The sequence below is a fragment of the Caretta caretta genome, chromosome 6 (genome assembly GCF_965140235.1).
Source record: "Caretta caretta isolate rCarCar2 chromosome 6, rCarCar1.hap1, whole genome shotgun sequence".
NCBI lineage: Eukaryota > Metazoa > Chordata > Testudines > Cheloniidae > Caretta > Caretta caretta.
In genome coordinates, this window is record NC_134211.1 from 23218333 (window position 1) to 23233594 (window position 15262).

A 15262-nucleotide genomic window follows, 5' to 3' on the forward strand; every position below is an offset into this window, starting at 1 on the left:
ACAATGGAATGCTACACTGCTCCAAGATGTGCAGGAGGGATTTAAGCCAGGTGGCAGGACCTGATCCTGGAGGTAGGTCCTGTCTATGCCACTGCTATGCCTGGCTGGCTCTCTATTATAGGAAAGAAGAGAATGCCATCACCTCTGTCTCCCTGAGATTACCTAAGAGGTCTTCCATCCAAGTGCTGACCAGGTCTTGACTCTGCGTAGTTTATGAAAGCTGATTAGATCACAGCCCTAAGTGGTATGGCTTCAGACAAGAGCACTCTTAAGAATGAGTGTATTCTGGCCGAGGGTCAAGAAACTGTTCTCTTGGGCAGATTCTGTATAGAGAGTTTGTTCTTGCCTTCTATCCGATGCGCGCTGAACTTGGTGCCTGGGGGTCCCGGCTGCTTGTGCCCTGAGGCCCTGGAACTGCAGCCATGGTGGTGTACTGGAGACAGGCTGGGCTCAGCTACATCCGCTATTCCCAGATCTGTGCCAAGGCTGTCAGAGCAGCAATGAAACCACAATACAAAGCTGAGACAGAAAAAGCTGCTGTGGCTACTATAAAAATAGTGAAACCTAAAAAGGAGTAAGGTGATTGGCCCTGTGATGAACTGTATGGACAAAATATCAAGTGAAGACAAGGTCATGGGTCTGCAGATGTGCAATGTAGTCTCTCCATGTTAGTATAAAATCTGTATGCATGTGTAAATCAACATGCTAATAAACTGAACTTCTAGTTCACCATGACCATAAAAAAAAAATCACTCTCCCAAGGTATTGTTTAGGGAGATGGGAAGGAGGCAGGCAGGGAGAACACTTTTCACTGAACTGGAGAAGGTGACCCTGTTGAGATTTGATTGGAGAGCAAAGGTGCACGGCTGCTGTGGTTTTGGATCAGTGGTATGTGAGGCCTGTGTGTGCTTATGTTCAGGTCTGAACTCTGCAGTCAGGAGTCATTCCTTTCAAGATGCAGCACAATGAACCATGGTGAACAGGGGTTTTTTAACTGCAAAGTTCTCAGCAGATGAAATGGCTAATTCAGTTGCTCTTGTTATGGAATGCCCTAAACTAGTCCATCCCCTTCGGTACAGGAGTCGTATTTAGTCCAGTAGCAATTTTGAATGGGTTTGTGAGATCTGTGAAAACAAGTAATAAAAACTTCAAACTGTGTCAAATGTATTTATAATTAATTTTTTTCTTCTTCTTTTTTTTTTTTTATTCTCACAAGTGATGTGGGCTTTGATAGAAGCAAGCGCAGGCACCTGCTGTTGACATTAACTGGCCAGTTGCTCTGAGGACTTGACACAGACCTTGAGTTCAATAATGTGACACACGGAGATCATATCATTTTTTGGGCTTGGGATGTTAAAGGTCTGATGTTAAAACAGGGTGAGGGTTTTGTTGTTCTTGGTTTGGTTTTTTTAGAAAGTGCATGTGAACATTGCTTATATTATTTTCAGGCATTTGATTCATTATTCTGCATTTGAAAGGCAAATGCTTTCTTAGATAGCCAAACTGGGAAACCCATGAACAGTCATGACATTTTGTGTGGAAGTGGGATAGTGGCCATCTCTGAGGTTTTTCTTTTCTAGATTGAGATGAAGAGAGATATTCTCTCTGTCTCGGAGGAGCAGAGGGTGATAGAGCATAGAGAAAAAAGGAGAAGGTGAAGAATGGGATGAAGGCCTATTGTCTGAGTTTTAATGATAATTTAACGTGGATGACGATTGGTGCTTGGAATGTTACGTTTCATTGTACAGAATGTGGGCAGGAGGTTAGCAGTGATCTTGTTTCATTTCTAAGGACCGTATCATGTAATTGGACACAACGCAAGAATATTCACAAAGAGATATGCTCAGCTGTGTACTGAGATGCCCAGTACCATGCTCCATGAAGAGAAGAAGGCATCAGAGCTTCATACTACAATGATGAATGCTGTATAAAACCGTAAAATAGATGCCCGTTTACGTGCAGCCTTAGTATTAGAGGTAGACAAGGATACAACTCCAGCATAGTCCCCAGTCGAATTCTCTTCCCATCATTGTTAAATGTGTAGTCCTACCCAAAGGGTTGCTAATTCTGAACTGTACACTGCATGCAGACAGTGACAGGACTGAAGGTGAGAAAATGAAAGGTTAATAGGATACATCGAGCAGCAGTAACAGCAGCAGAGATACTGTCTGGGCCTTCTTCACCTCAGGAGGATACTACATGTTTCAGAGACAAACTCAGTTTCAGTGACAGACCATATGGATTTAGGAGCCTGACTTTAGGTATGAAGGTTTGACGATTCAGACCTATCCATATCTATCTATCTATCTAAAAGTGAGAGAGATAAGGTCAAATTTTCAAAACATGACAGAGGCTGTGCTTGCAAATTTGATTATTCAAAAGTGATGGTGCACAAAAAATGTGAATGCAAATGATTGCATATGCTAAATTCTGCATGCATAGTTGGAGGCTAGGTTTGGAAAAATTAACCCATAGATTATCTAACTATTTATCAGACAAGGTGGGTGAGATAATATATTTTATTGGATGAACTTCTGTTGGTGAAAGAGACAAGCTTTTGAGCTACACAGAGATCTTCTTCAGGTCTGGGAAAGATATTCAGAATGTCACAGTTAAGGGTATGTCTACACTGGCAGAGTTACAGCACCGGTAGTTAAAGCGCTGCTCAGAGAGCGCCGAAGGGAAACCACTGTTGTGTGTTCACACTGTCAGCTGCCTGCGCAATAGCGTGTTCACACTTGCAGCACTTGCAGCGGTATTCGGAGTGGTGCACTCTGGGCAGCTCTCCCACAGAGCACCTCTTTCTCTTCTGCCGCTAAGAGTTGTGGGAAGGCGGAGGAGGTTGCGGGGCATCCTGGGTCTTGTCCCAATGCCCTGTGATCCATTGCTTCACATCCCATTAGTTGGTGTTGGTCCTGCTTTGAGCAGGGGATTGGACTAGATGACCTCCTGAGGTCTCTTCCAACCCTGATATTCTATGATTCTATGATCCCAGCAATCCCTGTGCTTCTCTCCTCATTTGGCACCATCTTTTAATGGTTTATGTACTGCGCGCTCTGCCTCTTTGGTCTGCAGGAATGGATCCTGCACTGTCGACCAATATGCTGCTCACTCTCACTAACACATCATGAGTGGCAGTGAAGTTATTCTTTAAACTACAAAGGCAAGAGGAGCTTGACATTGATCTTGCCACTCATAGTAGCTACAACACAAGATTGCTTGTGGCGTTCACAGAGGTGCTGACCACAGTGGAATACCGCTTTTGGGCTCAGGAAAAAAGCACTGACTGGTGGGATCACATCGTCATGCACGTCTGGGATGACGAGCAGTGGCTGCAGAACTTTTGGATGAGGAAAGCCACATTCATGGGACTCAGAGTAACAGCCGTGTTCATCTGTATTCACAAAAAGAAAAGGAGTACTTGTGGCACCTTAGAGACTAACCAATTTATTTGAGCATGAGCTTTCGTGAGCTACAGCTCACTTCTGAAGTGAGCTGTAGCTCACAAAAGCTCATGCTCAAATAAATTGGTTAGTCTCTAAGGTGCCACAAGTACTCCTTTTCTTTATTCATGGGACTGTGTGATGAGCTCGCCCCAGCCCTGCGGCACAAGGACATGAGAATGAGAGCTGCCCTGCCATCAGAGAAGTGCTTGGCGATTGAACTGTGGAAGTTGGCTACTCCAGACTGCTACCGATTTGGTTGCTAACCAGTTTGGAGTGGGAAAGTCAACCATTGGACTTGTGTTGACAGAAGTGTGCAGGGTCATGAATCGCATCCTGCTCCAAAAGACCATGACTCTGGGCAACATGCGTGACATTGTGGATGGCTTTGCAAAAATGGGCTTCCCTAACTCCGGATGGGCGATAGATGGCACGCATATTCCAATTCTGGCACTAGACCACCTAACCACCGAGTACATTAAGTGGAAGGGGTATTTCTCTATGGTTCTCCAAGTGCTTGTGGATCACCGAGGGCATTTCGTGGACATTAACACAGGCTGGTCCGGAAAGGTGCATGATGCACACATCTTTTGGAACACTGGCCTGTTCGGGAAGCTGCAAGCAGGGACTTTCTTCCTGGACCAGATGATCACCGTAGGGGAAGTCGAAATGCCCATTGTGGTCCTGGAAGACCCCACCTACTTCTTAATGCCGTGGCTTATGAAGCCATATATGGGGCACCTTGACAGCAGCAAGGAGTGGTTTAACAACAGGCTGAGCAAGTGCAGAATGACTGTTGAGTGTGCTTTTGGCCATGTAAAGGCCCGTTGGTGCTGTCTATAAAGGAGGCTGGACCTGGCAGATGACAATATTCCTGTGCTTATAGCCGCGTGCTGTACGCTCCATAATATTTGTGAAGAGAAGGGTGAAAGCTTCACTCAGGGCTGGACCGCTGAGGCTCAACACCTGGAGGCTGAATTTGAAAAGCCAGAGACCAGGGCTATTAGTGGGGCACAGTGCAAGGCCATAAGGATCAGGGATGCCTTGAGGCAACAATTTGAAGCTGAAAGTCATTAATATTTGTTGTTATGCTAATATGTTATCAGTGCAAATCTGAAGAAACTCCACTGTTGTCAAGGGGTTAACATTGCTCTAAAGCCAATTTAAGAGGCAAATTGGATCCTTAGGCTATATCTACACTACAAGATAGGGTGTGATTCCCCTGCTCATGTACAGTTACTAGGACTAGCTCTCAGCGAACTCGTGCAAGTATAAGTAGCAGTGTAGCCACAATAACAAGGGTAGCAGCAGCAGTCTCATGGTTCCCCAAAATCCACAAAGACAAGTTGGTGTTTCCAACTCATTTTAACTGTGGAATCAAAACAGAACAGTAGTTTAAGCAAGTATTAAAAATGCCCCACCCAGTTTGAGACAGGTAGCTGCAGTTTTGGGCTTGTTTTGGGATGGTGGAGTGGGGAAGTTTCAAGATTGGGAGAGAGAAAACCATCACTTGTCTTTAGAGCTCCTTTAAAGTTTCTTCATTTCCTCTGGTTTTGTACGTTCACCACCAACAGTCCTTCGCACCTGACCAGTTGCTAACTGCAATCTAAATGGTGTTCAGTATGGGGTATTATTACTGTAATGTCGAGGAACCTTAGTTGTGGACCAAGACCCCATTGTGCTATATTGTGGAGCAATTCTGTATCCATTAGATACAGGCATGTATCTGTTGTTGTTTTTTAAAGAGTCACTTCCTTTGCATGAGAGGTGTGTATTGGGGAGGAAGTAGAGAGGAATGGAAAGACCTGCTGGCAGAGGTTCTAGCTGACAAAACATCATACAGCCACAACTGCTTTTCTGGAATAATAATTCAGCAGTTACAAGCTTCTTTGGCATACCAAAGTCCACAATAATTAGTAGCGCCCGTAGTATCTGAGCATCTCACAATCGTTATCCTTATGTCACCTGTGAGAGGTAGGGAAGTTTTATCCCCATTTTACAAATGGGAAACTGTAGGACATGTTAGATTAAGTGTCTTGTCCGAGGTCACAAAGGAAATTATTGCCTGAGCTGAGACAAAAACCCAGGTCTACTGAATCCTAGTCTAGTAGACTTCCCAATACATGATGCTTTCTATCCACATATTGCCAGCTGTCATACAGGCCTGTGCATAGAGAGTACACTTATACAGTTTTCAGATGATACCAAGCTCGGAGGGGTTGCAAGTGCTTTGGAGGATAGGATTAAAATTCAAAATGATCTTGACAAACTTGAGAAATGGTCTGAAGTAAATAGGATGAAATTCAATATGGACAAATGCAAAGTACTTCACTTAGGAAGGAACAATCACTTACACACATTCAAAATGGGAAATGACTGCCTACGAAGGAGTACTGCGGAAAGGGATCTGGAGGTCATAGTGGATCACAAGCTAAATATGAGTCAGTGTAACACTGTTGCAAAAACAAACAAACCATCATTCTGGGATGTATCAGAAGGATTGCTGTAAGCAAGACACGAAAAGTAATGCTTCTACTTTACTTTTCACTGATGAGGCATCAGCTGGAATACTGTATCCAGTTCTGGGTGCCACATTTCAGGACAGATGTGGACAAATAGGAGAAAGTCCAGAGAAGAGCAACAAAAATGATTAAAGGCCTAGAAAACATGACCTATGAAGGAAGATTGAAAAAATTGGGTTTGTTTAGTCTGGAGAAGAGAAGACTGAGAAGGGACATGATAACAGTTTTCAAGTACATAAAAGGTTGTTACAAGGAGGAGGGAGAAAAATTGTTTTCCTTAACCTATGAGGATAGGAAAAGAAGCAATGGATTTAAATTGAAGCAAGGGTGGTTTAGGTTGAACATTAGGAAAAAAATTCCTAGCTGTCCAGGTGGTTAAGCACTGGAATAGTCTAGATCATTCTTAATCCTGCCATGAGTTCTGCCTCTCAAGGTCCCTTTCAGTCCTATGATACTATGATTCTGTGAGCTAGAGTAACAGTATTAGCTCCTTTCCACCCAGACTTTCCAGCCGCATTCTCTTAAATTTGCAGTGGCATATTCTCCCTCCCTCCTTAATTTATTCTGTCTCTCCCTATCCAAGGTCTAGTTCCCTTTCTCTTTCCTTGTTGCCTTTGCTCCTAGTTTACATCTGGTGCCCTCAGTTTCCCCAGTTGTCACCAAATGCCATATCTGGTGCTTTCTTTTACTCTTCTCTCACAGTCCTAGGTCTGGTGTTCTCACTTCCTTTACTCCTTTTTGTTATGTTCACAGCATGCAAGAAGAGAAATTAGATTAAAAAACATAAATACTCTTGCTGGAAGGTTGCGATGTAACACTGATTTTTCTTAGAATTCTGAATGATAACGCCTAAGAACCCAAAAAAACAGAGACAAACCAGGCTGCTCCCTAAAAACAGAGAGGCACAGCTTGCCCCACCTTACTGTAATCAGGCTGGCTGCAAACTGACTGCTGCTCCCAGATGCTCCAGTAAGGAGTCCGGTAGCTTGCAAGCAGGACTAGGAAATCACTTCAATCGTAAAGCGATAGCTTGCAACTCCAACACAGTCCTTAATAAATCACCGTCTTTCTTCAGTCCCAGGTGTGGTCCTTTATCCTCCACAACACGCTCCTGATCCGGCCTGCTTCACCTCACAGAACAAATCTGCAAATGTGTCAACAGCTCATTATTGCTCTGTGAGCAGCCCATAGGGGCTATTGTTCAGAAAGATGTTGTAATACTTCCGACTTCTGCTAGCACCAGGGATGGTGTTCACCATCAGTCTCACTTTGCCCACCTAGTGCCTGATCCAAAGCTCATTGAAGTCAATGGGAGTCTTTCCATTGACTTCAGTGGGTTATGAATCAGGCTGATAGTGGAATGAACTTACTCTTGGGCCACCACATTGAGCACAGGTAGGTATTTTACAGTTTAAGCTTTAATGTTACCCATGTGAACAAGCAAGCTTAGGCTCTGACCCCTTCATATCTTGCATGTTAAACAGGGTCAGTCCTGGTCAGCACTAGCTTGGGATAACACCAAAGAAAGCCCAGATGCTGTTGAAAGTGAGGGCCAAGTGATTCAGTAGATGGCACTTTCCCCAGTGAATCTGTATCAGATCGATATGTGCCAGTATGATGCCGGGGACACTGTGCTTCAGGAGATGGCACTTTTCAGATGATATACTAAATTGAAACTCTGACTTCTCAGGGGCATAAAGATCTCATGGCACTTTTCTCAAGACGAGGAATATTTGACCCTGTGCCTAGGATGGGTAAATATAGTCTGCCTGTCTGAAATTCCCCCTGCACAGTCTTCTGGATATGGTGTTCTTTATCTTCCAGGCCTAAATTGCGGTGCAGTGTTGCTGTGCACTTTTAAACATTTCCCACATTTCCTTCCAGAGGTGGCTGCACTTCACTAGTGAGTGAATTGTATGTGAAGGGCCTGTGTCATCAATGTGTTACTCCAGTTTACAAAGATATAACTCCATTGGTTTTAATAGCATTGCACTGGCGCATGACTGAAGTATTCTAGCAGTGGCTCAAGATCAGAGTTTGTAAAGCACCTTGAGATCCCCTCAGGATGATAGTTGCTATGTAAAGAGAGCTGTTGTTACTTCTTGTAGGAGATTCTAATGCATCTATTTTTTCTTATTTCTGAATGGCTGAGAAGCAGGATTTTTAGAATATAATGTTTCATTACATACTTGTCATGAATAGCTGAAGACACGTATCTGTACGTAGCTGTCCAACTAGAGTCAAGAGCATGGTCACAGCTGTGCTTGCGAGTGATACTCAGAAGAATGTTCAATGTTTCCTCAATACTAAGAAAAATAATAATTCTTAATACTATGACACTTGTTTTCTGTAGATCTCAAAGGTGGGAAGCATTATCATCCCCAAATTATAGATGGGGAAACTGAAGTGCAGCATCGTTAATTACTTAGCCAACGTTATAGTTAAAAATTATGGCCTACAAACAATATCCAAAATATTCCCGTCTCTAGCGGATGCTCAGCCTTTCCCAAATAAAAATCCTGTTCACCTGCTGCATTCACCTACTCTAATCAAACTTTGTATACTGGGACAAGTTCACAGCTGATGTAAGCCCTCTGAAGCCAATGGAGTTGTCCCTGTTTACCTGAGTAGTATATTTGGCCTATTTTCTCTGTAAAGTTTCCTCAAGTTGATTTCCATTCCATTCATTTGTTTATTTTGGCACTATGTTAGTGCTCCCTGCCCATTAACAGTCTTTGAACAGCTCAGAGGATGGATCTTGTTTAGAGACAGGAATCCCACTTCCCCCGAGATTTGATTTAGGGGGTTGGAACATGCAGGCAGGCTGCCCTTTGCAACTGTCTCAAATGGGAGCCATGCTCCTAGAATCATAGAATATCAGGGTTGGAAGGGACCTCAGGAGGTCATCTAGTCCAACACCCTGCTCAAAGCAGGACCGATCCCCAATTAAATCATCCCAGCCAGGGCTTTGTCAATCCTGACCTTAAAAACTTCTAAGGAAGGAGATTCCACCACCTCCCTAGGTAACGCATTCCAGTGTTTCACCACCCTCCTAGTGAAAAAGTTTTTCCTAATATCCAACCTAAATCTCCCCCACTGCAACTTGAGACCATTACTCTTTGTTCTGTCATCTGCTACCACTGAGAACAGTCTAGAGCCATCCTCTTTGGAACCCCCTTTCAGGTAGCTGAAAGCAGCTATCAAAACCCCCCTCATTCTTCTCTTCCATAGACTAAACATCCCCAGTTCCCTCAGCCTCTCCTCATAACTCATGTGTTCCAGTCCCCTAATAATTTTTGTTGCCCTCCGCTGGACTCTTTCCAATTTTCCACATCCTTCTTGTAGTGTGGGGCCCAAAACTGGACACAGTACTCCAGATGAGGCCTCACCTGTGTCGAATAGAGGGGAACGATCACGTCCCTCGATCTGCTCGCTATGCCCCTACTTATACATCCCAAAATGCCATTGGCCTTCTTGGCAACAAGGGCACACTGTTGACTCATATCCAGCTTCTTGTCCACTGTAACCCCTAGGTCCTTTTCCGCAGAACTGCTGCCGAGCCATTCGGTCCCTAGTCTGTAGCGGTGCATTGGATTCTTCCGTCCTAAGTGCGGGACTCTGCACTTGTCCTTGTTGAACTTCGTCAGATTTCTTTTGGCCCAATCCTCCAATTTGTCTAGGTCCCTCTGTATCCTACCCCTACCCTCCAGCGTATCTACCACTCCTCCCAGTTTAGTGTCATTGTGTGGTCCTGGCACTCACTTGGGTGCAAGAACAGACCCTCTAGAGGCACTAACCATTCCAAAGTGGATGAGGTATAGATGAGAATTGAAGTGACTTGCAAAAGGTCTCCCAGTAGGTCAGTGGCAGAGCTGGGCATAGAACCGAGGTACCTTGAGTCTTAATGCTGTGCCCTGTCCAATGGACACACTGCCTCTGTAAAGATCAGTGATACGGAACCTCAAGGTTGCTTTGTGTATTTCACTTGGGATTGAATGTAGCATTATCCTGAAACATTGCAACAAAGATTTCAGCTAATTGCAGCCATAGCTGCTGCATTCCATTTGGTATTGAGAGGGGTACGTGTGTCCTAATATTGCTCTTGATGTTACAGTGCATCCAGAATGCTAAAGACATTGAACCAATTTCAGACCCAGTATACTTGACTGACTCCACTGAGGTCAATGAAGATATACATCTGCGTACACCTGGTCTGAATTTGGCCCTTTCTCTTTAGCAGCAGTATAGCACTGCTGCTTGCTCTGTCAGCCAAAAGGATATGTGAAGGGTGTGAAGGGTGCCAGCCTTCCCCAGTTCAGCAGTTCTGGACAATGTGCTATTAAACTGTGTATATTGGATAGGAAGAACACAGCCCTTGAGAGCAGAGTACAGACACGTTATAAAGTGATCTGTTTATATTACGGAGCTATACTGATAACCATACAGTACTTCTGAAACCTACCAATCATGGCTACTCTCCTATCAAATGTGTGACAGAGATGAATGCTGTGGGTGGCAATAGCTGCTCTTCTCTCTAAATAGAGGCTTTCTCCTTTATGTCTTTCTGTGTTGTTTTAAGCATTTTGGTTGAATTTTGATGCCTGAGTGATAACTTTTAGGGCCAGGCATACAGTACTGCAGGCTACTATTGTGCAAACTTCTCCCAGACGGCTCTGTCAAATGCATACCACTCCTCCTGATCTGCAGGCACCCTCCTGATAATCCAGTCTGTGCCTCTCTGTGGCAGGGACTAATGTGCATGTGGAAGTGTGTAATGGTTTTGAGGGGTGGGCAGATATTTCCTTGAAACTGTACAAAGACCCTCCAGATGCATTTCATTTGTTTCCTGAAGCAAGTTTGAACCTAGGTTTCCAGAGGGGAAAGGTCAGTGTAAAACTACTGCATCAATTTTACCCAAACAGTGCCTGATGCTGTTCTTTTAAACTAAAAAAATATGAAGGCACTAGATCTGTGCAAGACCAGTATGAGATTGCAATCCAAAAAACACCGAACCAAAAATCGGTAAGGTGTGCATTCAATCTGTATAGTTGCCCTCACCCTGGCATCTGAGTACCTCCAGGAGAGGCTAGCCACAATCCTGTTACATCAGATTTTTTAACAGTTAAAGCCTTATATCCTGCATGTTATAAGCAGAGAACAGTTACACAAATGCCTGTATAGCAGAAAATCTTGGGATGAAATATGTTCATGGCAAAGAAGTATAAAGTCAACTATCAGCTTTGTGGGTGATTAAACACCAAAACGTTCATCAAGATCAGCAGAACAGAGGGATTTCCATGATTTTTGTCACCAACAGGTACTTTTTATATGATTGTATTTTTATAATGAATTTGTGTACAAAAGATAAAAGCCTGATAGAACTAGGCATGGGGTCTCTTTGCTTGTCCAGCCCTATGAAAGTACTGCATGTCACTTAGAGGTGGCTCAGGGAGGGGAGGTTTTGTGGGGAGGAGAAAAAGGTTGATGAGGAGGAGTAGAGGATTGGGGCACTGCAACTTAGTCTGATGCTAGAATGTTGAATTAAAATGTAAACGTGATTTAATTGGCTTAATTGACCTACCTCTCTCAGTGCTTTTCAGTGCTGCTGCATATACTTAAAGTTCTCTCTACTCACAGTACGCTCCTTAATGTGACATTTGCAAATGCAGATTGGTGGCATGAGCTCTCAATGAAGGGTTGTTGGTTCAGAGAGGAACCCAGTTACATTGTTAATGATCAGGTGCTTAAGCAGGAATAAGCTTGGAGCCCTAAAACAGCCAAAGTGAGAGGCTCAGCTTAGAAAGAGCACTTTATCAGTTCCTGGCCTCACACTGCGGAATGAATGTGAACTGACTCAAGTGATTCCTGAAGGTGGCCTGAGTTGGAACCTGGCTACTGGCCATTCATGCGGTGAGTTTGTTCAGCCATATGTCTGCTGCTTACAGGATGAGAGCTCATACCATGAAACTGCCTTGTGTTGTAGGTTCACTTTGAGGTGACTGCACTACCTCCTGGAGGGGAACTGGGTTGGATCTGGCTGCAGATAATAGATGTTTGTTCAACCTTGGTCCGTTTCTGAGGGGGATGAGAACCTACACTATCACTGCAGTTCAGTCGGGGTGAATAATTTCTAGGGGCAGTTTTTCCAGCATAAGAAAGGAAAGTCTTTTTCAAGTGCTGAAGCTGGAAGTGTTGGATAACGATGGGGTAGATTTTTCCTTTGCCCCCCTACCAGCTAATCATGCTATTGTATAACACCATGTCAGCAATGTCTAGTGGTGCAGAACAAATAGAGACTGTTGGCCTGTTACTTTCTGAACAAATAGGGACTGCTCGGCTTTGTCTGGGAGACTGTAACTGCACCACTGCATTAGGGCTTATTTGACCGCACTACATGGTTACCTGATAATGTCTTTGCTGAGATAAAAGCAGCTGCATGTGTATTTTCTTTCTTAAACTGTAGCTGTGCCTGTTCTCACTGCTGTGAAAAGAGAGTTGGGGACTTCAGCAGTTCAGCAAGAAGAAAGAATTAAATTAAGCTGCATGGATGTTTGTTAGAGCCTGGATGAGGAAAAGGATGAACACTGAGAACAGTTTCAGTCTACCCTTGTAATGTACCCCAATTTCAGCTGTTGATGTAGCTGCATCATGCTACCCTCTTATGTAAATAAGGAAGGCTGCAGTCTATCCTGGCTGAGTTTACCTTGGTTTCAAGTAGGGGTAAGGAGTTATCAATGCAAGTTACGGCTTTCTTTGCCTGTATAAGGGGTTTGCACTGGGGCAGCTACAACAAAGGCTGAATCGGAGCTAATTCCATGTGTAGATTTAACCTACTGATCAATATGTGTGTGTATACATCCCTCTCCAGGCCTGATTCACATGGCAGCCCTTGACTTGAGAGCCTGGTGTCCTAGCTCAAGCTGTAGAAACTCATGCATTCAGCTTTGGTATTGGCCAAGGTGTGGGGGAAGGCTCGTTTGCAGTTTGAGCTGCTGTGGGGCTCAGATGCCTAAACTGAGCTATTTTGGGCAAGGAAGCCTGTAACCCCCGGCCTAGCAGGTGTTAGGTGTATCTGTGCCTGATCCACAGGGGATGTGAGTCTGTTACAGCCTCCCGATATAGAGCCTGGCTCTTCAGCTCAAGTTCATGCTTCTTAGCTCTGGAGGTCCCGAGTTAATTCCGGTGGTGTCCAAAATAACAGTGATCACATAGGCAAGGCCTTACTGTGCTGTAATGAATGTCGTGCTTCCCACCAGAGAGCCAGAGCTCTCACCCATCTTTTTTCAAGCTTCAGCTGAATTATTTTAGTGATACTGGACCTCTTGTTTTAAATTCTTAGAGGACCCCCAGAGAGTCTTCTAGGGGGTTCTAGAAATGCGTTTATTATCCTCTGGTGATATTCCTTTGTACTGCTCCAAAGCCTTCACCCTACTGAGTCCTCTTGATTCCCCAGGTTTTCTGGGGCTCCCTCAGCATCTTTCTCCTATGGACTTTTCCAAGGCCAGGCCAGTATCACTCAAGGAAGTTGACATTGTGTTTCTTCCACAACTGAGGCACTTTTTAAATTCCTTGAGGAGAGTGACAGTTTTTTACAATGCATGTCTGTGTTCAGGAGCTGAGGTCTATGTCTGTGGATGGAGTATTTAATGTCCAGTATCTGTGGTGAGATGCCCAATGTATTTCATTCATATATTAACCTTCTGGTTGGTTTAATTTGATGTTTGCTATTCAAATCCTGTGGGGAAGCAGATTTCCCAGAACTACAGGTTTATGCTCACATAGACCAACTCCCAGAGGCTCTTTTTTGCGTGTTTGGATGATTCTGAGCTTTTCCCCATTCCCTCAATTAGCCCTGTCAGTTTTAAGCTTGAAGAATTGGGCCGTTTTTGCTTTATAATTGATTAAAAAAAAATAAAAGCCCCACAAACTTCTTTTGACTCCTCAGCACGATCTATCTCTCCCAAGAACAGTTTCAGCAAATAAATGGAGAGCTATGAGCCGTGTGTGTGTGTGTGTGTATGAAAATATAATCTAGGACAGTAAGAATTTGCAGCAGGGTTGGTGATCATTCTGTTGTGGTGGAGGAGAGGGCAGGGTTTATGGATACCCCCCCGTGGAAGGAGCTGCTGGTCACCACCCTAAAACTGCTAGTGATTTAATGAGGGGGTGGGAGGCAGGGAATGAGAATTGCAAAACAGATTTAAAAATAAAAATTTTAAAAGGAATAAAAACAAGGCAAGGTCCGTTGGGGGATACTGTGTTGCATTTTCTGTGCATTAAACAACATCTTCATGCTGCACTAATGATGTTGATAAGAAGTCTGTTGTTTTGATATTTTTCAAAACATCAAAGAGATGGTCCTGGTTCATCAGCCTCCAAACCCCAGACAAAAAGAACTTCTTCAGTTTGGTTTAGTAGGTGTGGATATTTCATTACGCTTCATTTTGTGTTTTCAGGTGTTCAGGGAGAGGGACAACCAAGAGTTTTGATGTAGTCATGAATAGAGTTCAAACACTGGGCAGACCTGCAGTTTGGATAATTGTTGAAATCCTGCAAACCACTTTCCATTCACTCCAGCAGGTGCTGGAACCAGTTTCAGTGCTGTTGTGTGGTGCCCATGAGATGAGCTGTGTCTGTGCGGGAGACACATCTGGACATACCAACAGGGACTGTTGCTTCTTTCAGATCACTTCCTGACAGCTTCCATGCTTCTCCCTTGCCCAGGCCAGAACTGTAACTGACCCTTTCACTTCAAACCTGTCAGAATCAGGGCCGGCTCCAGGCACCAGCGAAGGAAGCAGGTGCCTGGGGTGGCCAATAGAAAGGGGCAGCACTCCGTGCGTTATTGGGGCAGCACATCTGGTTCTTTGGCGGCAATTTGGTAGCGAGTCCTCCACTCCCTCTATTCCTCTTCGGCGGCAATTCAGCGGCAGCTCAGTCGGGTTTTTCTTTTTCTTTTTTTTTTTCTTCGCTGTTTGGGGCGGCAAAAAAGCTGGAGCCGGCCCTGGTCAGAATGATCAAATGCTGACTCCTGCAGCCATTCTGATGCACCAGTCCTGGCGCAGAGAGACTGGTTTTGTAACCTGGTCCTGTGTCATGTGTACAAAGAGAGATAATGAGGCTTGTCTAAGATTTGTAAGGTAGCTGGAATGCAGAAGTGCAGATTCTGCCATCAAGAATAGGTAAGGTTTATTTTAATTTTGGAGTAGTTTGCAAAACCCTCCACTGACCTCATGAAACACAAGAAACAAAAAGCAGATTCACAATAATGTGTATGGTTTACACTCTGTTGCTTTT

General features: G+C 44.2%; 1 protein-coding gene and 1 pseudogene across 17 annotated transcripts in view; both read left to right on the forward strand.

Moving 5' to 3' along the window:
* The window catches only part of BRSK2 (BR serine/threonine kinase 2), a 426862-nt gene that overhangs the window by 120661 nt on the left and 290939 nt on the right, over positions 1-15262 (forward strand). The window lies entirely within an intron of this gene.
* Positions 385-687, forward strand: LOC125638324 (ATP synthase F(1) complex subunit epsilon, mitochondrial pseudogene; annotated as a pseudogene).